Raw genomic sequence first — 19,572 nt, 5'->3', positions numbered from 1 at the left:
GCTTGATCTTGATTTACAGGATGCTTCATGGTAAACTCTTTAACAAGCAGCTCTGACTCCTTAAAAAAAAAATAAAATAATAAAAATAAAAGAGAAAACAGCTGCAGCTCGACTTTGCTGTAGTGTGTTGCCTGTGGCAATGGATGCGGGTGGCGAGGGCCAGGGGGTCACTGCTACCAGAGACACGGCTTGCCAGCCTTGCGCAGCGCCGGCACCTCGACACCGCCGGATTTCGGGACGTTTTATTTCGCAGGAAACGAAAACTGACGAGGCCCCTCCGGCCCGTGCCGTGCGGGAGGCCCCGGGTGCCGGGGGGAGACGCCCCCCGAGGAGGTACCGCCCCGCCGGGTCTGGGCGGTGGCGCCCGCGGGGCTTCCCGGGCCGGGCTGGGCCGGGCCGGCCGCACCGCCCTCCCGCCCTCCCTCTGTGTGTGCCTTCCCTCCCTCACAGCGCGGCAGGTCGGGGCGTGAGGCGGCGCGGAGCGCTCCGAGCCGGCGCGGCTCGCTGCGGAGGGGTGAGGCGCGGCGCCCCCGAAATGGCGGCCGCCTGGGGAGGGAGGGAGGGAGGGAAGGCGGGCGGGAAGCGGGCCGGGGTGGGAGCGGGCCGGGGGCGGCGTGGGGAGGCCGGGAGGGCGGCGGGAGCTGCCTGCAGCAGCCCCTGACAGCCCAGCCTGTCTGCCGCTCCCTCCCGAGCGGGGCCGCCGGGCCCTGAGGGGGCCCGTCTGTACCTGGCGGCGGTCACCGGCGGCCGGCTCGGTGGCAGCACGGCTTTGCTTCCCCGTCAGCGCCCGCTGGCACTGTGCAACTTCACGGGGGCTTGGCTTTTGCCTTTTTTTTTTTTTTTTTTACAGTGTTTTAACCTGTTGCAGAGTGTGTATGTGTGTTCAGAAGCTTTGCACAGCCCGCGCGTTAGCAAAGGTGTTCTGAATGTTGCCATAATCTTGTGAAACGATATTTATCTCCCTCTGCCTTTTGTTCAGTGAAGTCCCCCTGTTGTATAAATAAGACTTGGTCTCTCTGTTGAGCTTGTAGGACCCTTGGAGGAGAGGGAGGGTGAGCCCTTGTTTACCGCAAAATCCAGGCGATCTTCCATTTCTTTAATTATCTGGAAGCTGAAGCTGGTGGCAATGGGTTATTGTTGCACTGCTGTGTTGCTTGCCATGAGGAATCTTTCCCAGTAGCCTTTGCTCTCTGTCATCTCGTGAAGAACGTAAATTGCTGTGAAATTAGAAAAAATCTTGACTTCCTGAGGGCTTTTGTAATCAACCTGTTGCAGTATCCTGCTGAATTTTAGCAAAGGCATATCCTCATTTCAGGCTACTGTATCGCATCCCTTAAATTACGCTGCTTCACTTCCTTTGTCTCCCTGCAGCACTTCCTGGCTTGCTCTGAGAGCTCACAAGGTGTCTGCTAGAACAAGGGTTTATTAAAATGGCATCACCCATCAGAGGTGATGCCCAGTGGTGGCCGTTTTGTTGAAACAGTTTTGAAACAAGTCCCTTTTGCCAAAATGGGTTTCCTTTGCCATCTGCGAGGCCATTGCCTAGGTTCTTAAGAACCTAACAAAAGCTAAGTTCTTAAGCTTTTGGTGTGACAGCGTATCTACCACCTGGTATTGTTGAGGCTGAAGAGTCTCTTAGCATGTCATCAGTCCAACAAAGGTCCATCCCAGCCCTTCCGTGGAGCTCTCACTGCTACCAAAGATGACTGCCTGTGATGGAGAGAGCTGAGCATCTGTCACTTCTGAGCTGTTGCCAAGTTCAACATAAACTAGAAAAGAAGATGCAAAAGTTTCAGTGTATTTAGATTCTCCGGAGGAGTTTGTGTGCCTAGGACAGGCAGTCCCCGATCTGCAAATTGTTGGAAGCTGGGCAATGTTTGGGGCAAAATCACTTATGCTTTACCCGAGGCATCTGGTGACAGGTCCCTGTCAAAGGCATAACACTGGCTTGTGTATGTGGGTCTTGGCTCCGGTTTGCTACAGCTGCTTTTAGGTACCGTCTCACTTTGAGTCAGATGTCCTTGCTGAAAGCTTGGGTTGTGAGTCGGAGGAGTTGTCAGCTTTTGAGCTCTTCCATATAACTATCCTGAGATCACATCCTTGCTCTGTAGTTTCCTGATGATGTCTTTGAGTTCCTGGCCTGAACGTCTTTCTATCCATACACTGTATTTCTGCAAAAGTCATGTTTTATTCCAAACTGATCCATATATTGATTGGCCTATGGCTTTCTTTAAATTATGGCTTACCTTCTTTGTGGAGTCCTTCTGCAGTGGAGGAGAATGACTCCCCCAGTTGCCTGGTAAAACTCCTGGCAGTCTTTGCTGTATGTTGACTCCAGTAAACAATAAGAACATGCCTTTTCTCTGGGCTTGAGATAATGTCCCATGTATGACATCTCATTTTGTTCTGGAGTCTGAGGTGCTTAGTCCATCCTGCGGTACATTTTGTGGGAGCTTAACAGTCAAGTTTTCTTTCTCCTGTGTGTTAAAGAAGGGTTTGTTCTTAGCGCAGAGAGCAGAGCACTGAGTAAGAGGAACTTCGACAGCCCAGTTGGGCTGTCTTGGATCTAATACAAAAGCCATCTTCTGAGTTAGCAGAGACCCAAGAAGATTTTTCTCTGATGCTTTAGCTTCCCAGCCCCCTTGTGCAGAAGGGAAGTCCTATGCCAGTTTGTAAGTGGGCAGGAGTCTGAGACTTCTCTTCAAGTACAGTCAGGCACACACAGCTGAAATCTTGGCTCTGTGAAGGATATTTTCAGCGTAGCCTCTGAAAGTTTGTGTCGGTGGGTGTGAGAGATTCTTCAGCAAGAGGGTGGAAGAAAGCTGCTTGTATTCCCTTGTCAAGCAAAAATGCTAGGTGGGAGTGGCTGATGGAGTGCTATCCAGCCTCTTTAGGAAGTTTCCAGCAGGCATATTGCATTATTCCCAGCGTAGCTCTAGCTGTTCCCATTGCACATACACAGACCAGGCAACAACTCCCTTGCTCTTGGAACAGCCCTGAAGGGCTTGACTGGTGAGCTGTGTCTCCTCTAGTTATCCCACAGGTAAATTCACTCATTGCTTCTACAAAGTTTGGTTTCTACCCTAAGGAGTGTGTTGGGCTACTACTTATGCATAGGAGGAAAATACATTCTTTACATGTATTTGTATCTGTAACATCTCTGTCACCTATACCTATATGTGGCAAACTAGCCTGTCTGATGCTTCCAGGTGATTTGGTCACTTATAAAGGAATTACGCTGTCCCTGTGTTTTTTCTTGTGCCTTCTGTTTAAGACAGAAGTTTAGAAAGATAAAAGGTGGATGGACTAACTGAAAAACAAACAGGGGGAGCTTTGCTTTTTCATGTCCTAGTCTATTACTGCTGTCCCCAGTGGCCTCCTCAGTCTTGCTCTTGAAGCCTCCTGAGAAGATGCTCTCCTACTCTCCTAACTCTGCTCTCTGCTCTTGGGCTCGATACTGGGTTATCTCCTGAGCATGTGGACTAACAGCTGAGATCATGGAAAGCCTGAGGGAGGGTGACTCCTGGAAATTACAGCTCATCTCAGCTTCCCTGGCTGTGAGGAACAGAATTCTTAGTCTCCTTGTTTGCTTAAACACCTTTAAGATCCTGAAAGTGAGGACCAGGTCTCCTTCCGTCTCACTTGCCTATCCTTCCTTTCAGACCCTGAACACGATTTTGCTTTTGCCACAGCAAAGCCAAAATGAAATGAACGGTGTCATTGTTTGTAAAATCACCCTCTTTTCCCATTCTCTTCTGCGCGTGCACTTTGGCAGAGGTTTCTCCCAGGATGGTGACCATATTCCCAGCCTGCGAGAAATGTGCTTTTCCCTGCCACCCCGTGCCTGAAGCCAGGGTGTGGAGGGAGAAATGAGAAACGGCAGTGCTGCAGGGTGGAGATGAGGTGTTTTGTCAGTTCTGCAGAGAGCTCCTCACACCATCCCTCCCCACGGCACAAAACCCGTTTGCTGCCAAGCCCTCCGGGCAAGGATCAACACTGTAATAGCAGCACTGATGATGAGCATCTCTCTTGCCAGTGCTCTGCTCTGTCCCGCCTGCCAGACTCCTCTGCTTGTGATCTCAACGGCCTGGCATGCCGGGGAATGAATTCAATCAGTCCTATTAGCCCTGCGTCCTGGCTGCTGCGCAGTAATAAAACTCTTGGCAGTGTGAGCAGGAGGATAATTACTATTTTGGACTCCGGATACTGCATGGCAGAATAAGAGGTGTGTTTTGGGATCTGCGGCACATTCTGGTACAGCTGTCTCAGTCCATGTTTCTAACCTTAGTTCTTCTTGCTGGTCAGGTGCTTACAGCTCTCCAGTCTGAGCTGAAAATGTGTATCCAGCTCAGTAGGTGTATTTCAGGCAGTAGTGAAATAAGCTTGGTACGGGACTGAAGGTGTAGCTGGCTCCTTAGAAGGGTCTAAGTATAAGTAACTTCCATGACAGATGCCAGCTGGGGTCTTCAGAAAGTCATTGATACTGATATTTGTGTGTTATGTATATACATTTGTGTGTATTTCATGCATAGTTTTGATAGCAGCAGTGCTGGACACTTGTAGAGGCAGGATACTGGTTTAGTGAGATAAGGAAGGACGTCAGGAATTAACGTCCTGTGAGGTTAACAGAAGGGCCCTTGACGGCTATTTAAATTCATTTGGGTGTTGACGCACAGCTGCTGTCTGCAGGGTACAGCCAAGCAAATGCAGTTTTAATTGTGCAGTGTGGATTGCCTGCATCTGCGTGGGTTGCTGCAGAGCCGCTTTTTGTACTTACTGACCGTGTGTGTAAGAGGTGAGTGCATCTCAGTGAGGGAGCCTGGAGGATGTGGGATGTGGCATGGCCTCTGAAGAGAGGTGGAAATGAGATGTGTGGGAGGTCCGCAAGGGGATGTTGCTCATACCCACGGCTTGTTCCTGGCAGCAGTAATAAGACTTCCTAAGGAAAAACGAGCCAGAAGTAGGTGACATAAAACGTTTGGCATTGACCATTGTTTCTTATCTATTGCTGGTACCAAATCTGAATGCAAAGGAGCGAAGTTCACTTTTCCAATCCAGGTTCTTGTTCCTTTTGTAGGAAAGAAAACAGAGCAGTGGGGATCTGGGGCAGTGGAAAGAGCTGTGAGGCTCCATCTCAGTGCCTGTGTTTTGGTGGAGTTTGTCCCAGTAGCTGCAAAGTGGAAGGTGCACGCTCCAAAGAAGCTGTGCAGCTGGGCTGAAATCTGCAGCATGTTTCCCAGATGGCTTTCCCCCAGTAGGAGAGGGACGGGTTGAGAGGAACGAACACCACCGGGAGGTGCAGTGGGAGAAAGACTTGGCTGTGCTGTACAAATGGGTAAAGTGAAAGTATGTCTGATACCTCACCCTGGAACATTTCTGCCCCTAAGGGGGAGAAGGCGGCAGGAGAAAGAACAAGCAGATAATTACTGTTTTGCACTCCTGATACTGCATGGCAGAATAAGAGGTGTGATTTGGGATCTGCGGCACATACTGGTACAGCTGTCTCAGTCCATGTTTCTAACCTTCGTTCTTCTTGCTGGCTGGGTGCTTATGGCTCTTCAGTCTGAGCTGCAAAAGTGCTGTACAGCTCGGTAGGTGCATTTCAGGCAATAGTGAAATAAGCTTGATACAGGACTGAAAGTGTAGCCAGCTCTCATAGACGGATGTAGGTGCCTCATCCCTGGAAACATTGAAGGTCAGGTTGGATGGGGCTCTGGGCAACCTGCTCTAGTAGAAGATGTCCCTGTTCGTTGCAGGGGTTTTGGACTAGATGGCCTTTAAAGGTCCCTTCCAACCCAAACTATTCTATGATGTAAGAATGAGTAGCTGTTAGTGGGGCAGGATGCTCATCTAGTGGGAGAAGGAGGGGCAGTCGGGAATCATGCTCTGTGGAGGTTAACGGAGGGTCCTTGGCAGCTCTCTCCGTACAATCGTATGACTTATCAGCATAGCCAGAGTACAAACAACAGATTCTTTGGCTCCTTCAATGATGCAGTGCAGTTAAAACTGGGACCAAGAGTGTCTGAGGTAGGACTTTTTGGGGGAGAAGTTTCTGTTTTGTGGGAAGTGGATTGTGTTTTGAGCCTCACTGAACTGTCACCTACTAGAGCAGCAGATGCCTGCATGGTTGTGTTTTCAGGGAGTGCTCTGGTCGTCAGTGACAACCACACTGCAACAATAAAGAAAATAAAAAGGAAGGATGGTTTTGATCAAATCTATACGCTAACAGAGGCAGCTGGCAGATGCCAGCCATGCTGGCATTTCTGGCATGCCATCCAGTGAGGGGATTTCTGGAGTGCCGGACGAAGCAGGCGTGAGTCATGACTTGTGAACGTCGGTATTTCTTCCTAGTTTTGGTGGAATCCAGAAGGGAGGAATTCATATCCCGTATCTCCCCCTCGCATTGCCCTGGAAACAGAGGTGATTTGTTATTTTTTTTTTGGTGTTTGCTGCAAGCTGCATGCAGAGCTCCCGGGGCGGTGGTGGGGAGCTGCGTGTGCAGTCACAGTGGTAAGTCAGGCACACAGACATGTGCGTGGCAGGCACTGCCTCGGGGAAGCCGGCTCTGGAGCAAGAAGGGGTCTCAGGTGTGTGTGTCAAGTGCTGTGCGGAAAGAACGTGTGTATGGGACAGTGTTGGCTTCATGCCTGTGGGTTCAGCTGTTGTAGCATAGAAAGGATGAGTCCAGTCCTTTGTGGAAGAACAGCTTGCTAAGGAGTTGGGCTGCCAGCGAGCTGGAAGCTGTGGTTAGTTGCAAGTCCCCCCTTGCTATATGGAGCACCCCTCTTTCATCCTTGTGGGAGACTTCGCTTAGGTGAGAGGTCTGCCAGAGGTGAGAGGGTAGATTTGATGTAGTCTCCAATTTACCTTGTCCACTCAGAGGGTTTTTGGCAGGACAAATTTCCTGTTATCAGGAGGACCCCTTTCTGTATTTGGAGAGGAGGAGCTGTCAGGCTGATTTCTGCACCTTTGAGTCCCAGTTTGCTGGTTTTAACTCCTCCTGAGCGGGGAAAGAATACCAGTGTCCCACTGAGCTCCTGTGCTGTGTGTGGGGAATGAAGCTGCACTCCACCTTGCAGATGGGCTCTGGAGAGCGTAATAAAAGACGCTCTGTCCATTATGTGCTCCCCAGGGCTTACCTCTGCTATGTGCAATGTGTCCCGAGGCAGGAAAAAAGGGGATTTAAAGCACTGTGCTTACACCAGGAAAAAGTCCTGGTTGCCGACTTCCCTGGGCCATTTGCCATTAGAGTTGGTCAGGCACTGGGGAAGCGTGGATCCTCACAGCCTTGCTGTAAGAAGCCTGGAGGTGGGGAAAAGCAGACACAGTTGCAGAGGAAAAACTCTGCTTTCACTGATGTCACGAGCTTTACTTTGGCTGCATCCATCTCCATGTGGAAGAAAACACCTTATTAGAAAAAAAGGGTTTTATTGTTTGCTACTTCATCAGGATTTTTAGCAAGTTTTTAGGAAAAAAAGAAGGGAGGGTGAAGCCAACTTAGAAGAGAGCAGTGAGAGTATCCAAATTAAATTATTGTAGTTATATCAGTGTAATTCTTATCAACAGTATATTTACAGGTGTCTACGTGGGAAGCTGTTTTCCCTGCGTACAAAGGGCACAACTGTTGCAGATCAGCAATATCCTCCCGATTTTTGACATGGATAACCACGTCTGGCCAGCATCTCTCTCTGCATCACCCTGACCAGATAGTCTCTTGTTGTCCTGTGTCTGTGCATACAGTAGTGGTTATCAGTGATGCAGACGCTGCTGCCGTATACACATATACCACTGCAGTGAGGATTTTCTGAGTGGCAGGAAGGTGGCCCTGATGCCAGAGCGGTCAGTACTAAAACCCCTTCATCTGTGGTCGGTAATAGGATTATTTTCTGTGCCACAATTGCCCTGGTTACTTCCAGCGTGAATTTGAGAGTTTTATCTAAATTCTTCAAAAGCAAGAAGTGACATTTGTTTTCTGTGTTCCTCTATCCCTTGATATCCTAGAGGGACCTCATTTTCACAGTGGGCATTTAGTACTGACTGAAACTCAGATCACAGTGAAGCTAGTTACTCAGTTTCTTCAGAAACTTTTGTCTGTGTTGTTCATGGGTTTTCTCTGGGTATTTTTTGCTTTTAATGGTTAAGGCCTTACTGAGCACCTTAACCTACAAGTGAACCATGCTGAGGACTGCTTTAGCCCTCCTGCTCGCTAATGGCAGGGGGTGCATTGAGAGACAGATAATGAGTCTGCCTAATGCCGGATGTTTGCCCGTGTTCCTGTCTCTTAGATGCAGTGGGAAATGCTCTGCTGCTTTCTGCTGAGCTCAAAGACTTAGTCTGAATGGTGAATATGTGCAAGTAACGTTTGGAGAGGCTCCCAAGGGAGCAAAGTATGTGGTTTCTCCCATCTCCTGAAGTCTTCTTGAGCGTTCTTGGTATTTGAGCGTCAATCTGGGCTGTCCCAGAGTTGTAAAACAGACTGCTTTTAGCCTTGAAAATCTTAACCTTTAAAATAGCAGGAGATCAAATGAGGTGAAACAGTCCCTCTTGACTTGAAAATCAACCTCCAAGGAGGAAGGGCTCGGGGGGGGAGGGGGGGAGGGGGAGGGATTAGGTTTCAGACTCCTTTTAGGCTTTCCTTTAATGAAGCTTGTTCATATAGGGCTAGGGTAACCTGAGGGTGGGCTGGTGGAGAAATCCCTTGCAGGATTTCTTGGCTTCATTTGAAGTCCGTCCGTTTGTGCTGGCATCTGTTTGAGGAACCCTTTTCCAGTTACTTATTCCTGCCAGCTCTAAATGAAGTGGATGATACACTGAGACAGACTTGCCAAAGTTTCTGTACTGATTATAGCTCTGTACCCTTCATGGAGAGCTGCCCCTTGCCCATGTGTTTATTTGAAGCAGCAGAGAGGACCGGAGGAAGCCCAGTTCCTGCTGCCTCTGCGGGCAGGTCTGTATGCAAACCGGTGGAGTGAGGCGTTTCAGGGACATGGTTGATGGTGTTGGGCTGGGAGGTTTCTTTAGAGCTTGTTGGCGTGTGTTCTAGGGACATCTTTTTTTTTTCTTTTCCCCTGCCCCCAGCCTTGGCGAAGGGCCAGCAGGTAATTGCCGTGAGGACAGCCCGTGCCTCCCAGTTATTTATTCACATGCTGGTGCCTCCCTGTCAAGTTTGCAGGCTGGTCTAAAAACAGCTGCGTAAATGGTTTTGGTGGAGTCATTAAAAGCCGCTACACAAGAGGGAGGCGGAAGGGGGAGGAATGTTTTATTTTTGGCTGGGGGTTGTTCAATTTCTACTGGAAGAATGGTCCTTTTCAAGGCAGCCTCAAGCAGCGTGGGTTGAGCATTGTTTCCAGCACTGCTCCTATAGCAACAGGAGAGAGACAGCTCCTATGGACTGGACTTACAGCTTCGGGAAATGAAATGTCATTTAATTTGCCCTTGACTGTGCTTGATATTTGATCTGACTGTAGTAAGAGTGTTTTTAGCTCTGGAGGGGAACATAACTCCTCAAAGCATTTAATGATCACTCCAAAACACCCCCGGAGACACGGACGTCAGAGATATATAAGGACTGATGGTCAGAAGAGACTTCTTGGCTATTCCTGGTGTTACTGTTAGTGAAGTGGCTAATTCCAGGTGCGAGAGTGTTCCTGCGTGAGTTGACTGTCCTGGATAGGAAGGGAAGCTCCTGAAGATGTCACCGCTATCTCTCTAGATGCCATGCTGAGGTGAGAGCTGCTATTGCCCTGTTCTGTGGCTGCATGATGGTCTCTTTTCTGTTGGCGCACTGGGCTGCTGCAGGGTGCGTTCCCTCATTCCTAGGACCACAGGTACCAGCTTTGTTCACTGAGAGGTTTTCTCTGGCATGGCTGGCACCAGTCCTGAGCTAATCAGCAACATGGGTGAAGCGATAAGACCGTTAACCTTAGTTTCCACTGTCAAATTGCTTCTCAGCTGCTTTTAAAATATGATCTTTGTGGAGTTGAAACTGAGGCAGGCTGCCTGGGAGAAACCTGTGGGCTGACTCCAGAGACTTTTGCTTTACTTGTTTACACCGCAGAAAGTGCGAACAGGAACAGCCCACTCAAACCAAAACAAGTTTTGTACAAAAGCCAAAGCTGGTGCCAGCTTTTCGTGGACTTCTTGCTTTGTGCTGTCTGCAGTGAGGTGTCTCAGGCGCAGGCAGGACTGTGCTAACAAGTAGCTTGACAACTTCGCAGTTTACAGCTTTGTGTTCTGCAGTGCTCTTCCAGAGGACAGAACAGCTGGGCAAATGGAGGATGGACGTCGAGATGAGAGGAAAGCAAATCCACCCCTTCTTTCTGCTGGGAGAGTCATTTGATCTCTCTGTGCTCCTATTATATCATGCTACCTTTTTGTCTTTGGTGGGTTGCTTTGAGGAGGCGAAGGGTCTTTCAGGCAGTGAAATTATAGAACATTGTGTCATTGAGAGGCTAGAAATGCACCCTGTGGTGACACACCAGCTGCCTGTCCTCTTTCCTAAAAACTGCTGCATGTATTTTTGACAGTGGGATTTAAAGTCCCACGATTTGTTTGTGAGCTTGGTGAGGTGAAGATGATTGCCTGCCATGGGATGTGCACCTGATACTGTGGGTAGGTGGAAAATCTCTCGTCTTTTAGCTAGTCACCTTTGCACTGCAGAGATTTGTAGGGAATGAAACTGAAAGTACCTCTGCAATGAGACTGATGCCAAATTTTGAGTGACTGTGCACTAGCTACAACACAGCACATGTTCTTAGGTTAGTCTTTGCTCTGAGTTCAAATCACAGCGTAAAAACACAGCTATTTGTAAAGAGTGAACAAATGGTTATCATCGCTGCATTATTTGGTGATTGCTTTGAATTCACGTATAGAATTGCGTGAATAAGCTTTGTAGGGCCTGGGAGGATTTTTACTCTCCCAGGATTTTTAGTGCTTGTTGGCTCAGTCATAATACTGGCATGGCTACAGGGCAGGGAGGTTTTGTGAGCACTCCCTGAAAGCAGTGGGGACCCAGTGGCTTCGCTTCTGAGAGCGGAGCTGAAAATGAATGTAATGAATAGGATGGGATCAGGCAGAAAGCTGATTCTGCACAAACTATTTTGTTTAGAAATGTGGCTTAATGCTACTGGTAAGTTCTTCAGTGCAGGCAAAGCCCTGCTTTCAAAACAAACAAAACAAAAACCCCCACAAACCCCACAATGCCTGTGAACAGAATTGGGAAAACAGAATTTAAAATATCAATAGCAGGCTGCAGTGAAGAGTTTGTCTTGTCTATTGGCTAACCCTGACCTATCTGAACTATTGTTCCTTGTCCTGGCAAACCCTCATTGCTGTGAGCTCTCTGCAAACACACGCCAGACACTGATTTCTGGCACTTCGTGTGAGAGAAAAAGAGACGGTTATTGTTCCTCTCCCCAGTTCAATGACTAGTGAAGTGGTTCCTGTGTATAAATAGCCTAAAGTGCTTCGGGATCCTTCAGGAAAAAGGAGGCCTTATGAGATACAAGAGGATGTTGTTCGACGCAGAAGGAGTTCCCATTGGTTGTGCAGTGTGTGCTGGTCTCTGGCCTGCCTTCCAGCTCCCCATGAGAACTGGGCCTTGAGGGGCCATTTGCTTCCCCATTTATCCACTTCTGGGAGCAGCAGACGGGTGCTTTCTGCTCTCAGGATGTGGCTGGTTGCGTATGTTTCGTTAGGACCAGAAAGCCCTATGAAGGGGGTTTTGTTTGCTTTGTAGTGGAACAGTGCTAGAGCACAGACACATGTAGTCCTGGGCATGCTTGATCACTCTTTCTTTCTCTCATGCTTTCTTTTTCTTAATGGTTGTGAAATTGGGTTTACGCTAAGGTCCCTTTTATCCTCAAGGATCCTGAAACCAGCCATTACTTCACACAGGTTTGACTAACCCCTCACAAAACAGTGAATTGGCAGGTATGTGTGTCGTGCTGCACATGTAAATCCTTGCTGAGTTTGAAATTTATGCTGGTTGTTATTTGTGCTTCAGTAAGTCCCTTCCCTGGGGAGTAAACAGTCTCAAAAAAATGAGCGGAAGGGCTAAGTGCTTCTCCCCTGAGAGACAGCTCTTGCCTTGAAGAGTAGGCAGCTCCTAACGTGTATTAGGCACACAATTCCTCGCTGGATAGCTGACTCTCATCAAAAATTAGCAGGAGTTAAGGGTCTGCATCTCTCTTGGGGTCTATTCAAAATGCAGCAACTAGAGCCAGAGTAGAAGAAAGGAGGGATTTGGCGAGCGACCCAAGGGGTGGCAGCAGGACTCTGATGTGCCTTGTGGAGGTGATGCCTAGACCCAAAGGGTGTTGAGGTGAGATTCTCCCAAACTCCCAGGTGGGATCTTGCTTATCCTCTCAAGTTCCTGAGGAAGGTGCTCTCCCAGTTGAGAAGTAGGGCCAAGCAGGATCTGACAAAGATGGCCGAGAGATCTTACTTTGTGTTGAATGTAGGTGGCTTTCTAAGTTGTCTCCACCTCTCCCAGAGTCACTGTGCACATTCCTGGTAAAGCAGGTGGTGTGGCTGGAAAACATCACTTTGTATTCCTCACTGCTCAGCAGCCCCTGAGGCTCAGGGAGGAGTGGGGAGATCCTTTCGTGCTGGGTACTGTACAGTCAAGGAAGATGACTCTGGAGGATGTAATCAGTTTAGACAACAGGCAGGAGTAGATAAAGGTAATTTCCAAGCTGTGGTCTGGGGAATCTCATTCAGCAGTGCCAAGTGAGTTCAGCTTCCATGTAAAGGGTCAGTGAGGAGGGTTTTGGACCAAAATCTGTTCTGTGTGCCTGTCCCCCCAGCCCCCAAAATAAATGACAGCTCCTGAGAAGGAGCTTCTTTGCCTCACTGGATGTCTGGCTTGTGTTTTGCCTTCTCTCCAGCCCTAGAGGCACAAATACTTTGACTTTCCAGCATGTTCCAACACGCTGAGATGGAAAACAAAGCATTCAGCTTTGCATCCTGGGTTGGCTTTCTCTTCTGAAAGGGTAGGAGTGTGGGAGCATCATGAAGCAGATGGATAAATGGTAGGGCACAAGGTCTGCTTGAGGAGAGTTTGGGCCCAGCCTTGGGACTGAGGATGCTTCAGAGCTATTGCTTGCTTTGCAGGTGACTGCACTGCCTGTGCCTTCCTTCCTCTCCCCAGTTCCTCAGAAAGCTCCCTTGTCTGATCTTTAATTAGTGATTCCAGGGCCTTTTTTGGCCTGCTTCTCAATGGCTCTAGTGCTGGGATTTCCACTGTTTCTCTCAAGGGATGTTTTTGTGGTCTAGAGGCTGTACTATGAATCAACTAGTTTCTAGCTCTTAGCAGAGCATTCCTTTTCATAGGGAATGGAAGCAGGGGTAATCCAAGCTGATTATAAATAAAGGTGTGTCACCCATACTATGCTGGGTAAAGGCCTGCAGGAACCTCCCCTTGAAGATAATAGGAAATTTAAAATGGTTATGAACTGTGTTAAATTTGATCCGCTAATAAAAACTAACTTTTTTCGCTTCCCAGGTGGTTTGCAAACACTCCATTATGCCGCCTAGGCAAGTCAGGAAGCATTACTGCTTCCATATCCTGGTATGGGCAATAGATAAGAGCTTAAGCCTTAGGCTGTGAAGTAAGTTAGTGTCAGGGTGTAGATCAAAGGATTGTTAATTCAGTATCCAGACAGGTTAGGGAGGAAGAATTGCTATTCTCTTCCCCTCTCCGTCCTGCTGCCTGCAATGCCAATGGAAACAGATTGCAGGGAGAATTGAACCTGCTTGCTGTGGGATGAGGGTGAGTTGGCTGAGGTTGTGGCACTACAAATGATTGCAAAAAGTTTGGGACCCTCTATCTTAGAAAAGCAGGGGACAGAGGGGATGCTGGAGGCCATTTTCCAGTACAGCAGCCTAGCTGCCTCCGTAGAAATGTCAAGCCATGGGAGGACACACCCAAGCTTAGAGGGATGGGGTGCTAGTAAGGGCCTTTAACCTGTGCCTCTGCAATATGCTAGGTACGCTGGAGCACACTTGAAGTCTTACAGAGAGAAGCCAGGGGCTCCTGAGGTAATAGGAGCCAACAGGGAAACACCAGTGAAATACCTCAAAGGAATTAAGGTGTGTTCCTCTAAAAAGGTGGCAAAGGCAACAGCCCAGCTGAAGTGCCTTGCACCACTGCACACAGCATGATTAACAAACAGGAGGAGCTGGAAGCCACTGTGCTGCTAGAAAGCTACAGCCTAGTTGCCATTACTGAAACTTGCTAGCATGAATCCCATGACTGAAGCGCTGCTATCGATGACTACAAGCTGGTCACAAGGGACAGGCAAGGAAGGAGAGGCAGAGGGGTTGCCCTCTATGTCAAGAAATGGATAGATTGTGAAGAGCTGTCTCTGAAGAACAGCCATGAGCTGGTTGAAAGCTTATGGGTAAGAACTGGAGACCGAGGCAACAAAGGGGACCCTGTGGCTGGTGTCAACTACAGACTGCCTGATCAAGGGGAGCCTATTGACAAAGCATTCTTACTCCAGCTACAGAAAGCATCACGCTCACAGGCTCCTGTCCTGCTGGGGGACTTAAACCACCCCAACATCTGCTGGAGAAATAGAATGGCGAGCTGTAGGCAATCCAGGAGACTCCTGGAGTGCATTGAGGATAACTCCTTAAACCAGATAATAAACAGCCCTACCAAAGGGGATGTGATACTGGACCTGCCGGTCACCAAGGCAAGTGAGCTGATTGGTGATGTCAAGATTGGAGGCAGCCTGGGCTGCAGTGATCATGCACTGGTGGAGTTCACAGGCCTGAGGGATATGGGTCAGGCGAAGAGTAAAGTCAGGACCCTGAATTTGAGGAAAGCAAACTTGCAGCTCTTCAAGGAGTTAGTTAATAGGACCCCTGGGAAACTGCCCTCAGGGACAAGGGAGCAAAATAGAGCTGGCAGATCTTTAAGGGCGCTTTCCATAGAGCACAAGAGCTCTCCATCCCCAAGTGTAAGAAATCTATGTTAAATGTAGTAAGGTTGTAGAGAAATAACTCCTTTAAGTTTGAAAGCACCTTCCTGTGGCTTCTTGATTATCTGAGAGAGTTACTATGCATTTACACTGGGAGGTTTAAGTCTCGCTCTAGGAGGGCTGGCCATGGCAGATGAGTTCAGGAGAGTTGTTTTCCAGCAGAGCCTGCTGTAGTGCTTAGGACCTGTGTCTTGATTATGCTTCAGCAGGGATAGAGGCTGAAGAAAGTGGTGGCTTCCTAGCGTGCTTTTTCTCCGCAGGGGCCCTGCTTTGGTTTGTGCTCTGTATCCTAGGGCTTGTAAGCCCTGCGAGCAGAGGATGGGCACATGCAATGAGTTCTCTACCGTCTGCCCACCTCTTTCCTCTTCCCATGTAGTTCCCATGAGTGGGCTAGAAGCAATGATCACTTTGAGGCACTAACACCAGCTAGGGCTTCACACTGCACAGAAGGGTCTTCTTCCGGAGCTTTCTCATGGAGTTACTTTTGGGCCTTTTAGCACCAGAATAAGCTGTCCTTGTGCTGTGTACACAGCCTTGACAGAAACGATAGCAGCATTTACAGGATGCAGCAGTGAATATAAACCTGTTCTGACAGCTTCCTACCATCAGGTGGTCTTCACACTCCCCACTGCCACAGTTTGCCTCTCCCCTGTTATGCAGTGCACGCTTTCGCGTTTAAGCAAATGCGTTCAGAAGGTGTATTCTGAAATCATGCGCTTTCTATTAAAAGGAGGGCTTGATGGTGAAGCATATTATCAAATATTGATTCCCAGAATAATCTTTGACATAGTTCATGAGGCTCTGCATCTCTCTCTTCTTTTTCAGCTTTCTGCTTTACTGAATACAGCAGAGGACCAGAGCCAGCAAGAAGAGAGGGTGTGGAAGAAAGCACTTGAAGAGGACTGAACATTTGCACTGGTGCTGTGAGCTGCTTTGGTGGTGAAAGGTCAGCGTTAAGACTGTTGACTCATGTTGGCTATTGGTTTGGGGTGGATAACAGCACTTGGTAGTTGTGTAAATCGGAGCTCTTCACCTGCAAGCTTTAGAGTTCCTGTCCTGAGAAGCTTTACTCAATGACTTCTGGCTGCTTTCTGGGCTGTAGAGATGTGCTGGCAAGTTGATAAGCAGCTGGAGGCTTTTTCTGAGGATGTTCAATGGGGTAGGTAAAGCAGTGGTGCTTGTAATATTTTCATCTTACAGAGGGGAAACTTAGAGAGGTCATGCTTTCAGAGGGTGGAGTTTAGCCTTGCTGGAGAATGAGGTCTTCAGTCAGTTTGCTGAAGATAATAGGTTATTGGCCCACACCTGCATTGCACATACCAAGGGGAGGACGGCTCTGAAGATAATAGGTTATTGGCCCACACCTGCATTGCACATACCAAGGGGAGGACGGCGGCGTTGTTTGCTAAGAGCTGCCTTAGGGTCAGGGTTATCTGGCCCAGCTCGGATAGACTACAGGGTAGCCGAACCTTGCCCTTCACACAAGCAAGGTGCCCACTGGGTGCATAAGGTGACTCTATTGACAGGGGGCTGATGATGTTGGACTTGCAGCCCTTTCAGAGCTGCACTTTCATAGCAGCATAGGTGCAGCAGAATTTCCTGCAGCAAGTCTTTCTTGTATGTGTTGGCAAAGATGTTAGAAGTTATCTAACTTCTGGCATTCAAGTTATCTATGAAACAGACGTCACTGATGCGTTGGATACCAATTTTCTTGCTATCATTCAAAAATCAATACTTAAAAATTACGGTGCTTTTAATGGCCTGGGAGCTATTTCATTTGCTTTGGCGTTGTTTCTTCCCTATCTGTCAGAGCTGCTTTGGGGCAGGTTGTGCAGTAAAAGCCTGCAGGCCTGGTTTTCTTTGCTGTTTAATTAAGTACAGTTACCGTGCAAGTTGAGGCAAATGTACCAAGCAACGTCTGTGATGACTAAATGAATGTCTAGCCAGGAGGAGAGTGTGTGTGTGTGCGTGCGTGTCACGTGCTTTCTGAGCTGGGATGTGGGTGCGTGCCTGTATGTGCCTTTGGGCTGGCAAATAAAAATACAGTGGTCTGATGTGGGATACTAGAGCAAGTCCTGCCATTGAGATTTTAGGTGGCTCAGCGCAACAAAACAGCTGTTGGTGCAGTGTTTGTGTTCCCAGGTGCTCAGCACCTGTAACTGGAGCCAAACTGCTCAACTTCTGGTGCATTCTTGTTGTCCAGTTTGTCTTAAGGGTTCAGTCTCAGTAGGATGAGAGCCCAAGAAAATCACACCATGGAATGGTTTCACTTTTGAAGTGACCCCCTGCCATGCCTGGCAGTCATGCACCTTGTGTTTTTTCACAGCTGGGAGGTTGTGGTTTGCCATCAGACAGGGCAGGATGAGCTCACTCTCTTTTTCTTCTGTCTTTTTTTGAGATGTTTGTATAGTTGGCTCATCCTTTCCTTCTTGCTCTTCATGTAGGTGCTTCGCTATTGCTCCATTCTCTTGTACTTCATTACTAGCATCTTGCAATCTTTGATGTATTTGAGCCAGCATGCCTCATGAATGGTTGCCAAAATTGCTTTACCAGACAGTTCTCTCATTTATAAGTATGGATTTTACTGACCCCGGAAGAGTTTGTTCTGGTTCACTGGCCAAAGTAGCCTATACTGGCAAAAACACTTTTGAGGCAGTGAAATTGTGTTGCTGTAGGGCTTTTGCCAATACACCAACTCACCTGGAGCTTGTCATGCCTCCCAGCTGGCATTCGTCTGTCAGCAGAGGTTCTCAGTGCAGATCTTTACAGCATTGGTGGGTTTAGAGAAATATGAGTGTCCTGCACTGGGGAGGAAGAGCAGAGGTGAGGGACAGACTAAGGCACTTCCCCAAGGCCATGCAGAAAGTCTGTATTGGAGCGGAGCATTGGATTCAAGCTGTTCATCTCCCAGTTTCTTGAATTAACCTTCAAGCCATTACCCCTCCCTTTCATGTACAAGTTCTGTCGCACTGAGTTTGTCCTTGCTTTTTCCTCCCATCTTAGCGTATCTAGTTTTAGTTAGAGCATTATTTCTCCTTGTCACTTACATTGCAGTGTGTGTAGGCAGAGTAGGAACCTGTTGTTGATTTCTGGTGAATTACATAAAAATATATCTCTTCATTGTATGACTAAACTTCACAGCCTGTGTCCCATTGTTGCTTGCTTAAATTTAACTTGCTGATGAAGCTACTCTCTATTGTACTGGACTGAGTGAATTTCACTATGGAAATGCTTTTGGTTTTCTAACCACCTTTTCAGTTAGCGAAGCGCTTCCCATTATGAAGCTCACGTCTAATTAATATGTTTTTATGCATTTGTACATGTACCCCTGTGGCACAGCTCGCCATTTTCTGTCCACTGGAGAGCTCATTCGTAGTTATCGATGTGATTCAGAATAGACCTTTGCCTCTGTGTTTTAAAATAAAATATAACTGTGTGTGTTAATTAATGTTGCTTGTTCTTGCCTGGTTTCAAGAGTGATTCGTGTCACTTCTGAGGGTCTGTTAGAAAAACGATTGGAGCCAAGAGACCCTGGTCACACCAGTGAATTCAGGATGAGGCCCCCCATGTTCATCCCCGTGCTGTGGTGCAGATCAACACCTCTGTGCTTTTTGGAACCATGAGGCTCAGAGCCCAAAGTCACCCTTAGCCTGTGAGGCAGATGGTGGCTTATCTCTCCGCTGCTTGGGCTCTTTGGGAAAGGCATTTCACCGGCATCTCCTGCCTTCACGTGCTTTCCCTGAAGACGAGCATAGCTCCCTAAAGCCTGACCCAGTCTTTGCAGGCAACGGGAGGCGGCAGGCCCTCCTGTGTGAGACAAGGAGCACAAACACATGACTTCCAAAAAGTCTGGAGTGGTCTGCCTTTCCCTGAATAGCCTGCTGGGTGAGGCAGCCAGTGCCATCAGCTCTGCTCCTGGCTAGGATGGATAGATCAAATAGGAGACAGCCCTGATTGCTTTCTGATTCATGGCCTGTCATCCCTGCGTGAATCACTGTGCTTTATAAACCTGCAGCTGTTCCCTGCCAGCTTTTTGGAAATAGACGGATCCTCTCTTGCCAATGGTGAAGCCAAGCCGCCTGAAAGACCTGTATGCGATGCTCAGTGGAGCAAGACGTGCAGTCTTGAGGGGAATTTCAGACTGTCTGTCATCTGAGTGCAAGTGTGGTCTCAACTTTGTGTCTGCCCAGTCTTCACACAGAGCAAGATGCAGCTCGGTCTGGGATTTATGAGCTCTCAGATCAGAAGGAGGGACAAATTAGTATCCCTTGCTAGGGCCCAGCACCAACTGTGTGCTGATACTTGGGAATACCTGTAGTGGCATTTTTTTTTGCCGGGGACGTACTTTGAGGGGAAGGGGCAAAGGTTCCTGAAATCCTCTGGAGCAAGAGGGGAGCCGGGCCAAGGTGCTGGCCCAAGGACAGTAAGTGTTGTTACTGTCCCCTGGCTATCAGTAATATGAACCAGGGTCAGTCTCAGCAAACCTGCGGTGAATTTTCCTCTACATATGGTCTGATGTTAGCAGGGGTGGGCAAAAAGCCAAGCACAACCCTTAGATTCTGTTACTGGAGGGCATCTTTTGGGT

The 19,572-nt window shown here is 48.4% G+C and overlaps 1 protein-coding gene across 3 annotated transcripts in view; it reads left to right on the top strand.

Annotated features, from left to right (window-relative positions):
- Nucleotides 1-358: 358 nt before the first annotated feature.
- Nucleotides 359-19,572, top strand: part of CD151 (CD151 molecule (Raph blood group)) — a 36,812-nt gene continuing 17,598 nt past the window's right edge. The window contains exons 1-2 of one of the 3 annotated variants that reach the window (XM_054198818.1): nucleotides 359-514; nucleotides 15,813-15,933. The gene's annotated coding sequence lies outside the window, so the exon portion shown is untranslated. Of the gene's footprint in view, nucleotides 515-4,645; nucleotides 4,796-9,163; nucleotides 9,726-15,812; nucleotides 15,934-19,572 lie in introns of those variants that run through there. The other 2 variants (XM_054198820.1, XM_054198819.1) reach the window with 2 other exon arrangements.

Source organism: Rissa tridactyla, chromosome 4 (genome assembly GCF_028500815.1).
Source record: "Rissa tridactyla isolate bRisTri1 chromosome 4, bRisTri1.patW.cur.20221130, whole genome shotgun sequence".
Lineage (NCBI taxonomy): Eukaryota > Metazoa > Chordata > Aves > Charadriiformes > Laridae > Rissa > Rissa tridactyla.
Note: the sequence above shows the minus strand (reverse complement) of the source record. Positions and strands in the feature narration are given on the sequence as shown.